Genomic DNA, 12,845 nt, shown 5'->3' with positions numbered 1-12,845 from the left:
TCTTAATAAAACGCTCTCCTCCATATACATTGCTGCCGTGTCCCAGAGTACGCCGTGCTCTGCTCAATACCCTCTTTAAATATTTACCTCTGCTGAATGACAATGGGAGTCGAGGAAAATAAGCTCCAAATTGTGAGTCCCTCACTGGTGCTTATAGTCTTAAGCAGCCGCGTAGAGAGCTTAGAGACACTGCGCAGCAGAAAATGGAATTTCCTATCAGTTGATCAAAATGCAGCCGCAGCCGCCGCGTGTCTATAATTCACCGGCCTGCACCGCGGGATTGTTTAAGGAATCCTAAATTAAGAGAGAGATTGAGATGCTGTCAGGAAAGCAATTCCCCCATCAAAAATCAGCCCTGAATGTCCATCAGAACACGGGGTGGAAGGACGCTGGGTGAGACGCTGGCGTGGTGGGTCAATTCTGAGCGTGTCGCCTTTAACGCGTCGGGGCCCGATAATGAAAGACAAATCAACACGCCTGAGAAATACATACCTCTCGGAAAGAAGAGCGTGGAACAACTAAACAAAAATTAGAGCCCCAGCGCCAGTAACAGGTAACAACTGAAATAAATCAAACGCATTTCCTCGCTCGTTTAGATCAATTGTTACTGCAGTCATCACGCTTAATGTTTCCCAGTAGATCATTTAAATGAGCTTTGGCGTTTAGGGCTTCTGCTGAATTCTAATCTACTATTCATTTGTCCTCAGGTTGGAAACACAAACTGCTTTATGGTGCTGCTTGTCTAACAGCCTCCGATTGCACTTAAAAAAACTTTGATTTACTTATGTCTGCTGCAATTAGTGGCGTATTAAAGGAAATCAGATGTCAGCTCCTGTTTTTCTGATTTCTAGCTGCGTTGTTTAGACATCCTTCAAGGTGCTTTTGCACAAAAAAATGCTCTCAATTACAATTTTAATGCAAGTAAAAGTATCCTGTTGTTTTATGTTGGCCTACCATTGTAGATTCTTGCCATGTCGATTATTCAATGTATATTTTACTATTTTGAGATGATCAAAATGTGTGTTTGATACAAAATGAAGCCAAAATGAAACCAAAAGAAGCCATTAACGCTGCATTTATTTGATCAAAAAGACTGTAAAAACTGAAATATTGTTAGCTCTTCTGCTATTTTCCATTTTAACACAACTTGCATTTTTAAATATTTTTAGAAAATAATTTTCGGAATTTTTTATTTAATAATTACTGATTTTGTTCAGTCATTTTCAGTAACCTTTTATTTAAAATATATTAAAAGAATTACGATGTTAAATTGTTGATTTACTTCAGATACCGAATATCTTTACAGCAGCCATTGCAACACTATAGTGGTCACCTACAGGTCTAATACCTATGCATAAAACAGTCATAAACAGCAACATATGACAGTGTTATCAGCTCTTTCCACCATCATTCGAATCAGATGTTGATCTGGCCCATGGACCTCTGTTATGTGGGCATTTCTCAGCACCACCCTCAGCTGATTTCCCCAGATATGCAAGAGTGACTGACAAAGCAGCCTGATCCAGACTTATTTTACAAGTTTAGCATATTTACCGAGCTGTTTGAGAAGCTGAGCTATTTTCAGCAAGGATAATGGATGCTGCTATGCTGTGCAGAGTTTTAATGACTTTCCTACACATTAAAATAATCTGTCATTTCAATTAAAGCTCTGTCAGCGGCGTGATGTCTCCCCGCACCTCCCGTACAGTGTCAGCACACTCCTTTCCTCCTCCGGTGGGAGTTCACTCAAAGCCCCCCCAAAAAACAAAGCGGAGTTTCAAGGGAAATTGTTTGACAGCAGCTTAAAAGCGAGTCAGGAATAACTTATCAGGTGAGGGCACACGCTCACTTTAAAGGGTCATTTCATTAAGATTACATTCCCTTCACTCAAAACACAGAGAGAGTGAGCAAAACTAAGGAGAGGAGAAGTTTTATGGATCACTGAACTTTTTTTGCTCTTACATGTAGAGTTTTTCCTCACCAGATACAGACGAGGCCTCTTTGAAAAGCAGCAAGTACTTCATCAAGGATCCTTCTTGTTTTCCTTTAAATAAACACATACATGTAACATCAGTGTTTGACCTGCCTATGATCAGATCGTCTCAGGGGCCTCTCTTAAACGCATTTAGAAAGATGGTCGTATAGATTCTAAAAAATGGAGAAAGAGGGGTTTTTGCAGTCGCTTCCTTCATAACTCGGTTACAGTTTTGTTTACTGAAAAGCCCTTGACCTACTTTCAGTTCATCATTTATTCAATCTAATTTAATTTGCTTCATAGCCATGTTCTTAAAGAAAACAACAGAGCTTGACCTGAAGACGGTCTCTAAATGCATTTAATGTTCAATGTTATGATTGCTAATTATGAACTGACTATTAAAACTGCACTCGGCTCCGTTTTTCGTTGTTTTCAGTGTATCTGTGACTTCATGAGATGTAAGCTCTCTCTAGACTGAATTTGTGTCCTTCAAATGAGACCCAGCTGAAATCTGTTTCACATTAGCTGCTCCGGGACTGATATCTGTGAGTACACCTGAAACTATTTTTTATATTCATGAAGTCCTCTTTTCAAATGACATGCTGTCAAAAAAAACGTGTGAAAATTGTACCTTTAGGGGTACAACATCTTGTAAGTGGGGCAGTTCCCTTAAAGGGATAACTTTGTACCTTATCTACCCCTAAAAGGTGCATATTAGTACCATAGTATAGTAATATGTAATCTGAAGATACTACTAAGAATCTTTTGGGGGGAAATTCGTACAAAGATGCCCCTTAAGTGTCAAGCTGTGGTAGATTTTTGCTGAAAGTCAGTAAGATGAAGTTTAATATTCACACCTCCCCCCATCCAACACACACACACACATTCATAACCCCAGTGTCCAGTTTCATTAAACAGAAATGTATGAGCACATATTCAAAAGCCGTGTTTTTCCTTTCATCCCATCTTTCAGTTACAAACAAGATTGTCTTAAGGAAGCTAAAAGAATTGGAAGAGATGAAAATTCTGTCAAAAATGAAAATTCTGTCATCGTTTACTCTCATGCCACTCCCAACTTTTTCTTCCGCGAAACACGGAAGGAGAAATTCCAAAGATATATATTTCAGTCTGTTTCTCAAACAAAGCTATCACTGAACACTTATACTGTTTTTTGCAAAGCTTGAGCCCTTGTTCAGTGTGATTGCATGGCAATTTTTTTTCTATTTGTTGTCTGGCCTGTTGTGATAGCTTTTACTGGTGGGCTAACTTAAAAAAGAGATATAATTAAATGTAATATTTTCTTCGCTAAGAGTTTCTTCTCTAAAATAGCGAATAAATGTGGAAGCAGAGATATTTAAAATGCTCCTGTATGTTTATTACTATATTCACACTGTTTCTGTAATATAGAAAGCACTGATATAAAAAGGATTAGAGAAGCCTATATATCAATAAGACACTTTGGCTGGAATAATTGCATTAGTATTTACTTTTCTCCACTTCATCTCAGCCCTTGCCTACAGCCATATATCACTGCCTGAGAGAGAGAGAGAGAGAGAGAGAGAGAGAGAGAGAGAGACAGAGACAGAAAATTCCATTCAGTCAACATAATCCAGCAGGGAGGATTGATAGCAAGATAGAAGGGTAAAGAATGAGAGAGAACTGAGAATTTCTTTGGTTAAGGTTTGTGAGCGTTCGGTTTGTCAGTGTGTGCGGTTACAGTGTTGTACAGAGCGAACGGTTCTGTTCTGTGAGGCGCTTTAAATAATCCAAGCAATATGAAAATCCTAATGGCACTTTGATGCATTGGGTTGGGGGGTTTTGCATTAGAGAAACAGGTGATATGTTTGTATTATTTGTCAACAGTGGCGGAAAAAAACGAGCAAAATGCTGACATTTTCATTACGACTGTGCTTAAATCGCATTCATGGTCGTTGGTGGGAGGATATCACAGGGTCTATGAATTTAAAGTGCTCCCATTTTTATCGAAGCATGTTGCTCCCTTCTCTTCTTTGACTGTGTACATGTTGTGAAAAACTAAGTCTAAGCCGATCAGAGGAGTTCTCATCAAAACCAAGCCATCGACACTTCTTCTGGTAGAGGAGCAGCTACGTAGAATAATGCTGCAAACGAAACATTTTAAAATAGCATCACATTATAAAAATTGTTTTGAAAACAACCGAGTTAGACGAAAATAGAGACAAAATCACAAGCTCATATTTATAGCCAAGAGAATTGAGGTAATAATCCACATGCTCACCAAAATTGTTGAATCTCTCAAATTAAGCATTTACAAAAATAAAAAAAAAATTTGTTGTAGTAAATTGGCCTATTTAGATGTGATTCGCTGATTCATCCTGTCTTTGTGTTAAGTAAAATTTATATCATTACTCTCAATTATCAAAATGTGCATTGTGTCTTTCTATTTAAGCATTTTTTATTTGAATGGAAAAGTTTGATTCATTTTAGTGAATTGACTTGAACCTGTTAAAAAGCGATTCACTGATTCATCCAGTTTCTGTGCAGAATAAATCATTTAAATCATTACATAAGTTGTTCATTTTCTTCCTTAAACATTTTTAGATGAAACAGAAAGCGTAAAATTGTTTTAGTTAATCTGTGCATTTAGATTTGAACAAACTGAATGGAAAAATAAATGATTCAAGTAACTGAGCAGACACCACAGCTGCATTTTATCTCTTTTTTAGTTATACACAACATAATATTATGCTAACTGTTACATTTTTTTAAACCATACATTTTGTAAAAAACTTTCTTACTAACTATTAACTTTTTTCCCCAAGAAACCTCTAAGTTGCTGCTTAGTACTAGTAGTTTAGTAAGGTTATATGTTTTCGTTATAGGATTTGTAAAATATGTTTCAACTTATTTACTTGAGTCAGAGTGAGATTTGCTCCCTAAAGTGTTATAAAATACTCATGTTCACTGAAGTTTTTGATTCAGTTATATAAATTATACAGTAATTCAATTCCAATTCAAAATCATTCTATTGATAATACTGAGATGGGTGTACACTAAACTCCATTGTGAAACTCATTGTTTTGTGTATTTATGATTATATACAAATGTATTTCATTAGTAGCAGATAGCCAAGCTAATTATATTCAAATGGTTGACTGCAGCCGAACTACTTTTTAAATCAAGAGCAGCTTGACAAGTTACAGTCTCAAAGCAGACCTCGCTATAGTTTGCAAGGTCTTCTAACTGCCTTGAATTGTCAGTTTACTGTAAATGTAGTATATAACTCAATGGGATATTCACAGCCCCTGGTGACGCCTGTGGTTAATCACTTAAATTCCATGTGAAATGATATCGGCTAGCAAAAGAAAAGGAACAGAAAGATGTGATTACACCAGTAATCATTTAAAGTGTCTAAACTTCACCTGCTTTGTTCTATTTATAAAACATCCAGACTTGCGCTTATTATCTCTTATTCCTTTTCTCATCGTTCCCTGTTTCCCTTCCATCCCGACAGTTTTTTCATGTGTCAGTTTTCTCCTGGTTTTCCTCTCTCCGACAGTCAACCTTTACAATGAACGCATTAAGTTTTCAGCAAATTACATTTAGGCAAGCGTTTATGGTGCCAAACACTTCAGCCTTTAATCCGCTTTACTGTAGGCAGATGTATCGCCCTACATTTGCCGCACTTAACATATGTAAATTTGGCAGGTAATACACATCCCGCCTGACATATTATGTTTTTATACCTGTTAAAAACACTCTGAACCTAGGATTTCTCCCACTACAGGATACGGGCCTGATACTTCAAAGTAAATGCCTGCTAAGCAACATTAGCAGGTGTAAACAGTGAGTCTGATGCTGCTAAGCTTCGCACGATGCTTAGGTAAATTCCACTTCATTTGAAAAGCCTTCAGCTTTTCTTAGCAGAGGCCAGCATTCACATGCCCCTCCACCCCCTACTCTTCCTTCTCTCTTTCTCTCTCTGCTCCTGACCAGAGTTATCACATTTCCTCTGGGAGTGCGGTGTGCATGATTGCAGACCTGCCTTGTCAAAAATCTGCCCAGTGTTTCTATATTTCTTTGTGAGACGTCCTACTGCTGAATAATGCATGAGACCTGCTCTCATTACATTTCTCTCTCTCTCTTTCTCATCCTGTTGGTTGAGGTAGCAGAAGCGACAGCTCAGGCAGAGATGGTCACCCCTTTCCCAGCATCCCCTGCTTCTGCTCTCATCAACTCCACTGCCCACTGCTGACAAAATGGGCTTATTTGACTCCTCACCCCGTGGCACAGATGAATAATTCACCTCGCCGCTGCACTGCTGGGGAGGCGCAGGCAGGTTTGCATTTGACAGAGCGTGGACAGTGGATTATGGGATTGCGCAGAGGTGCTCCACTCCAAGCCTGTCCAAGAGAAAGGACTTCAAACTGCTGCTAGGCCCGCTGAAGCCCGGCTTTTGGTACAACGGCACAATGCTGCTGGTACTATAGCGAGGATTGTGTATGGAAAAATAGCAGATCTAAGTGCTATATGTAGTCTTTTTTTGTAAGAAGGCTCCTCTAGATGTAGTTGCATTGAAAACGTAGACAGTCGTGACACAGTGACTGATCCGTTTGCTGCTTAGTTTGGGTAAAGAATGGTTTGTTAGCAAAAACCTTTCTACGTAAGCATCTAACTTTGAGGGCGGCACCTTAACTGTTATAGAAGCTCATAAGTGACTTATAAGGTTCTGGAGGTAAAATGATTTCTAACAATTACTTATAAACTGTTAAAAAGCCGTGACTTAATTTCAGCTACAAGGTTGTCAATCTGAGGTATATGCTATCAGTCAGCATTCTTTCAACTTTAAAATTTTTAATAAAGGTTGTATTGTTGTGATTCGCCCTAGTAATTGGAGTCTTTATCTTAAAACTGTTTTATTTTAGTAAAATAAAAGTACTGTTACACACTAGAAAATAAATGTAGACTAAAGAAATTAATAAATAAAAAAATCAAAAATTACACACACACACTGTATATATATATATATATATATATATATATATATATATATATATATATATATATATATATATATATATTTACTTAATTTTACCTTTTTAATTTTATATCAGTCTTAGGAACCAAAGCTTCTGAAAAACTGGACAGGTGCCGTTGCAATGTTAAATTTGAGATCTTTCCTATTTGTTTCCTTACCTTTTCTTTTTCACTCAAATATGGTCAGGAAAAAGGAAATCACATTACTTCTTTGCCATGATCACACGTGATTCTGTAGCACATCATTCACCTACAGACTGGCGGAAAGACCTTCGCGTATCCTTTAAATGAGATCTGTCCTGGAAAAGTAGAAGCTGTGTCAGGCCAAAAGGACAGGATAAATAAAGTACCACGCAATATCACACTTTTCAGGACCACCACAAAGGACTTCAGCTGCCCTTCCTGCCCAAACAAGTCAGCCGCAGTTTCTTTTCTGGATGTGGAAGGACATCGTAAGGAGGTCAGCTTGCCTTTTTTCGTCTTTGCAATAAAGCAGAACCTCTTTTTACACATCCATGCTCTAATTTCCAGCAGCCCATGCCAGGCGAGTTCAGGCCTACCTTATCTGTCTTGTTAAACACAGACAAAGGGATGAATCCTTTCTCCTTTTCTCTGGTGGAGACAATAGCCAAAGTAGATAACCTAGTACTCTGGAATTAATTATCTGGCCTTTTAATTCAGGGTCGTGGTGATTAGCCCACTGTGGAGGCATTAGCATAATATTTTTGCTATCTTCCCTGTGCTGGGTCTCCTGGACCTTGTCTTTTTCCCCCTGTGGAAAACCCCACTCAGCATTTCCTCTGCTACCTGCCAGTCCCTGCCTATGAATGTGATTTGAGGGAAATGAGATTTCCTCTTCATACCAAACGGGCTGATGACAGTTCATTGCAAGGGGATAATTATAAATGGTTTTTATATATCATTGACTGCTGTGATGGCTAGAGCGATATGATGTGTTAATACAGACATTTAGCTCCATTATTCCACATAATAAGGCGGGTGACTACGCCACTGATTACCTCCTCTATCAAGACAGGACTTCACAACATTCACCAATCAGACACACGCTTTCTCAAGCAACAATGTGTGGAAGGCAAAACCGTTATACTAGCTCTGAATTTAAAATGGCAGCGAGCTTTCTTTTCAGTTTTCTCTTTTGCATTTCCGTGTTCTTTGTCCAGTTCTGAATCACTGACCTCCACCACCAAACCACCGTGAACTCCAGCTTCACCCAACAACCTCTACTCCTCAACAAGTTTTTTTTGCCTTATACCTTTTACTAGAATATTAGCCATTTATTAGTGATGATTAAGCACATATTAATGCCTTTTTCAACATGTCCTTATTCTACATCTCTAATCCTACCCAATACCTAAATTAACATCTATCTTACTCATTATTAATAAGCTGCAAATTGAAATTTTAGTGAGGGAAATGTTGTAGTTAATAGTTAACAAGTTTTACCTATTCTAAAGTATTACCAGAAATGTTAAGTTCATGAAGAACCTAAAGGATCATACCATCTGAAATGGTTTAACAACCACTTATTAATAATAAGCAGCAAATTATCAGTTTACTGAGGCAAAAGTCAAAAGAGGCAAAAGAGTTCATGGTTTTTTAATAGCGAGAACTAGACCTTAAAATACAGTGTAAGAGAACTTTCGAATATATAGTCTTTGACATAATAATAATTATTATTTTAGGCAATTTAGTAGGTGGTCACTTTGACATAATGTTAATACTAAGTTTAACTGTTTAAAATACTAGCTTATTAAACACATTTATTTGAAGCTAAGGACTGAAATGTAGTTTTGTAGTATTGTAACCAATAGCATGCTGCCATAGTACATAATCAACCAATCAAGGCATTTTGGGCTATTTAAAAAAACCCGCCAGGATAAAGAGGAAATATTTTTACCCTAAGTTTGCCAGTTAACTAGCTTGTTAACTTTGCCCAGGGTGTGTGGAGATACACATTATTACCCTGAATGCATTACCTATGTTGAATTTTGTCATTTGTAATTCAGTAAAACTCCTTCTCTTCCCGCAATTCCAATTCAGCTTCTTGTTAGTAGCGGCCAATTCATTTCAAATTCCAGCTCATTAGATTTCCTCAGTTGCGAATTTTGCGCAATTCTGCTCCGTTACCGATTCCAGGCAGTTGCAACACAAAGACAAACCGCTTCCCACAAAATAGAATGCTAAATCGCCTCCATCCTCTGAGTTTAGCTATATGCACTGAGATCAGATGAAACCAAAAGTGTATGCATACACTGGGGAACAGCACTCATAGACAGAACCCCAGCTACACACCCTCAGGCTTAATACCAGAGAAGAGGTGGAGGCTGTTATCTGCATTACAATATCCTGCTAATCAGCTCTTTTTGAGAGAGGAGAGGACGTCCCCTGAGGATGATTGAGATTTTTGCTACAACTTCATTTTTTTATAAAAAAAAAAAAAGAAGAAGAAAATGTAAGAGCCACCCATGCATTGGAGCATTAATTTCCCATTTTTATTTCTGAACATTTGGAGCCAGTTCCAAATTACTTTCCTGGGGGGGATTATGAAATTAGAGCACCATTTTGAGGGATTAGGCTGGTCTTAAACCAGGCTCCTGTTTGAGGCTGAGGATGAGGAAGCTTCACTATGCAATGCAGGAGTTCCCCTGAAAAATACAGAACAAAAGCAGTTTAAAACATTACTTGAAATGAACAGCTTAATGCATGAGTTCATTTATACCGCTAAAGAACCAAAGAGAGCAATAAACTGATGTTTAAGACTCGTAGCGTATGAAAGCTAAAAGAATCCACACTTTTTAATGTAATGCAGATATGATGTATGGCAAATGCCAAGGTTGTTTTATCCTAAATTATGCATAGTCTCTTAATCACTTGCTTTAGCCTGAATATGCTCATGAATCAACAAAATTGCAGTGTGTTAACAGATGGAGCCATTTCTCTCTTTAGTGAAAACCGATATTCTTATTACAAAGCCAGACCCAACATTTGGATTTTGCAGACATGCTATTGACAGCTTTCAAAGGTTTTGCTTGTTAAAAGTCTGTCAAAAAAAAACAAATGTTTTTCTTGCATATATTAATTTTTGTCTCAGTGTAATTTATTGAATTTCTACTTAAAGGACACTTTGGACCAAGCAGGTCCGAGCTGTTAGCAAAATTATTATTATTATTCAATATATTTTATTTATTTTGTTGTTGTTGTTTTTTTGCTTTTTTTTACATCTAAAATCTAAATGTATATTTACTGTTTAAATTTATCTATTTCCCCTTGAAAGATTTGGTTTTTAAGGTTTCAATATTTAAACTAAATATCTTGGATATTTTGGATTTTTCACTTTTGAGACCTTTTTGATTCACTTTCAAAATATCTAAAACAGTGAGAGGAAGAGTAACGCAGTGCATTGTGGGTAATCGTGTCTTAGAACAGGATAGCACAGCAATGATAAGCCAGACTGGTTGAAAACAAAGAGGCTTGACTTTACACTTTTAATTCTGTAATCCCTACAATTGCAGCTGCCGAAAAGGATTTAAAAAAGAATTAAAGGCAATAAATGTGTAGCTTGGGTAACAAATGATTCATGAGATACGAGATGTGACTGCAGGGTAAATGAGCACTGTGTTAAAGCCTGACATTTGGCTGCGCAGCTCGGTTTTGCTTGCCTAAAGCGGTTAGTAGGATTGTTTGTACATAAATCTAGGTAGCTGCGTATATTTGGACATCATTTTTGATCCTCATACAAGCGAGTGAGTTTTATTGGCCTGCATTCATTGGTTTGCTCAGGGATGACACCTCATTCTCAAGATCTCAGCTGCTGGGGGTTTAATGCACTGCTAAAGGTCAGGTCATAATCACTCCTCTTTAGTCCTGCTTCTCGTTTAATTGACTGTCTTCCACACATAAAGTCCCCACTTCTCACTGTCTGATTATTGCAGCCAGCACATTCGTACACAGATTCATGAGATGCTATCCAACCTGCTGTCGGTTTCCAACAAGACCTTTGGGAAATGTCCATCCAGCTTAATTTCCAATCACAACTTGGAAGAATATTAATAGAGCTGCCATGCAGAAACGTGTATCGGCTAGGCATCTCTAATACAAACTTCCACCTCTGATGGAGTTAGATCTTCTCTCTTTCCATCAAAGAGTGAAGCGCGAGTTTGTATTTGAGGCTTTTGTCTGTGTACTAGCACAAAGCATACAAAAGGTTATTGTCCTTTTCCGTCTCTGGAAATATTTCCTTAAGCTCACCTCAGACCAGGCAATTTCTCCTTTTTTTCCTTCTCTTGCCTTTGTTTTGAAGACAAAGGTGATGAATTTGGAGCGTGTGTGAAATGCCAGGCAGACAACGGCAGAGAACGAAGTGTGTCATTTATTCTCTCAGCAGGTGTGACGCGCCGGGCCTGGTGTGAGCCTCGGTCCATTGTCCTGCCGCACACACGCCCCGCTCCCCGGAGAATAGCCTCCTCTCCCCGGCCGCGCCAATCCCAGGACAGAAAACTCGCAACAAAAGGTGAAAATGAGTGTAAATTGCAGTTATTTTTCCATCCTTTCCTTTTGTAATTTGAACACTTTTTATCTGCTGGAGCAACGCTTTATTTATTTCTTTCCCTTGGAAAGGAGCTCGCTGACACCTTATTCGCAAGGTTATGTGACAACGTAGGTTTCTGATTACTTCCAAATGGTGTTACGATGAAAATCGTGAACTTTGATCTGTAGAGCATCTTGTGACTTTCATGTTCTTTGCTTTGTCTCCTCATAATTATCAAATTTAACTTTAACACCATTTAATTAAATGCGGTATGATTTTGCATCTGGTATGTACAAAGTGCAAAGTACCAAAAAATCAAGGTAAGCAGAGATGTACAAGCTCTTTGATCGGCCTTGGCTAATATCCAAAGAATGACAGTTTTTGCAACACTGAATTCTGCATATTGTTTTGACTTCTCATTATGGCAGCTGTCTTTATTTAAACCTTTGCCCTTATACATATTTTCTATTTTTGCCCACAGATAAAAAACGTTTACATGCTGTAAGAGTAAACTGCTTAAACCTTCTGAATTTTCATGTATTTTCAACTAATTAGCATGGCAGTAGTTGGCCATGAATATGTTTTATTAAATTCATGCAGAAAACAGACATCCATTCACACGTTTCGTACTCTGTCACACTTATTAAAAAATATTAATGTTAATTTACTGTATTTCGGTTGCACTGCCACGTATATTAGGCCTGTAATATGTCAACACACATTTGTATCAACATATAATAATTTATATAAGCAATGACTTCATGTATGCCAAGATGAGCCTTATCACTGCTGTTAGAAGCTACAGTTTCTGACTGCATACATGTATTGGCTGGTGGAAACAGTATATACAGTTGTGCTCATAAGTTTACATACCCCTTATTAGCAATTCGAAAAAAATAAGGATCATAAAAATCTCATGTTTTTGATTTAGCTTTTTTTTTTTTTAGTACAAGCTTGTTCGGATAAAATTACATTAATTATATAAAAAATACCCCATTAAAAAGTTTACATACCCTTTAATCTTAAGAAAAGTGTAGTCTCTTGGATGGTCCATGACCGTTTTTATATTTTGTGATAGTTGTTCATGAGTCCCTTGTTGGTCCCGAGCATTTCAACTGCCTACTGTTCTTCAGAAAAATCTTTCAGCTCCTGCCCATTCTTTAGTTTTCTGGCATCTTCTGCATATTTGAACCCTTTCCAAAAGTGACTGCATGATTTTTGAGCTGTATGATTTTCACACAAAGGACAACTGAGCGACTAAACAAGAGGTGAAAACATTTACTGATGCTCAAGAAGGCAACCCAA

General features: G+C 37.7%; 1 long non-coding RNA gene across 1 annotated transcript in view; it reads left to right on the top strand.

Annotated features, from left to right (window-relative positions):
• LOC122329570 overlaps positions 1 to 11,583 on the top strand; it is a 30,125-nt gene extending 18,542 nt beyond the window's left edge. Inside the window, exon 4 of the long non-coding RNA XR_006247931.1 lies at positions 11,394 to 11,583. This is a non-coding gene — a long non-coding RNA (uncharacterized LOC122329570). The remainder of the gene's footprint in view (positions 1 to 11,393) is intronic.
• The last annotated feature ends 1,262 nt before the right edge of the window (positions 11,584 to 12,845 follow it).

Source organism: Puntigrus tetrazona, chromosome 24, assembly GCF_018831695.1.
Source record: "Puntigrus tetrazona isolate hp1 chromosome 24, ASM1883169v1, whole genome shotgun sequence".
Classification (NCBI taxonomy): domain Eukaryota; kingdom Metazoa; phylum Chordata; class Actinopteri; order Cypriniformes; family Cyprinidae; genus Puntigrus; species Puntigrus tetrazona.
The sequence above is the reverse complement of the archived record's forward strand: the minus strand, read 5'-3'. Positions and strand labels throughout refer to the sequence as shown.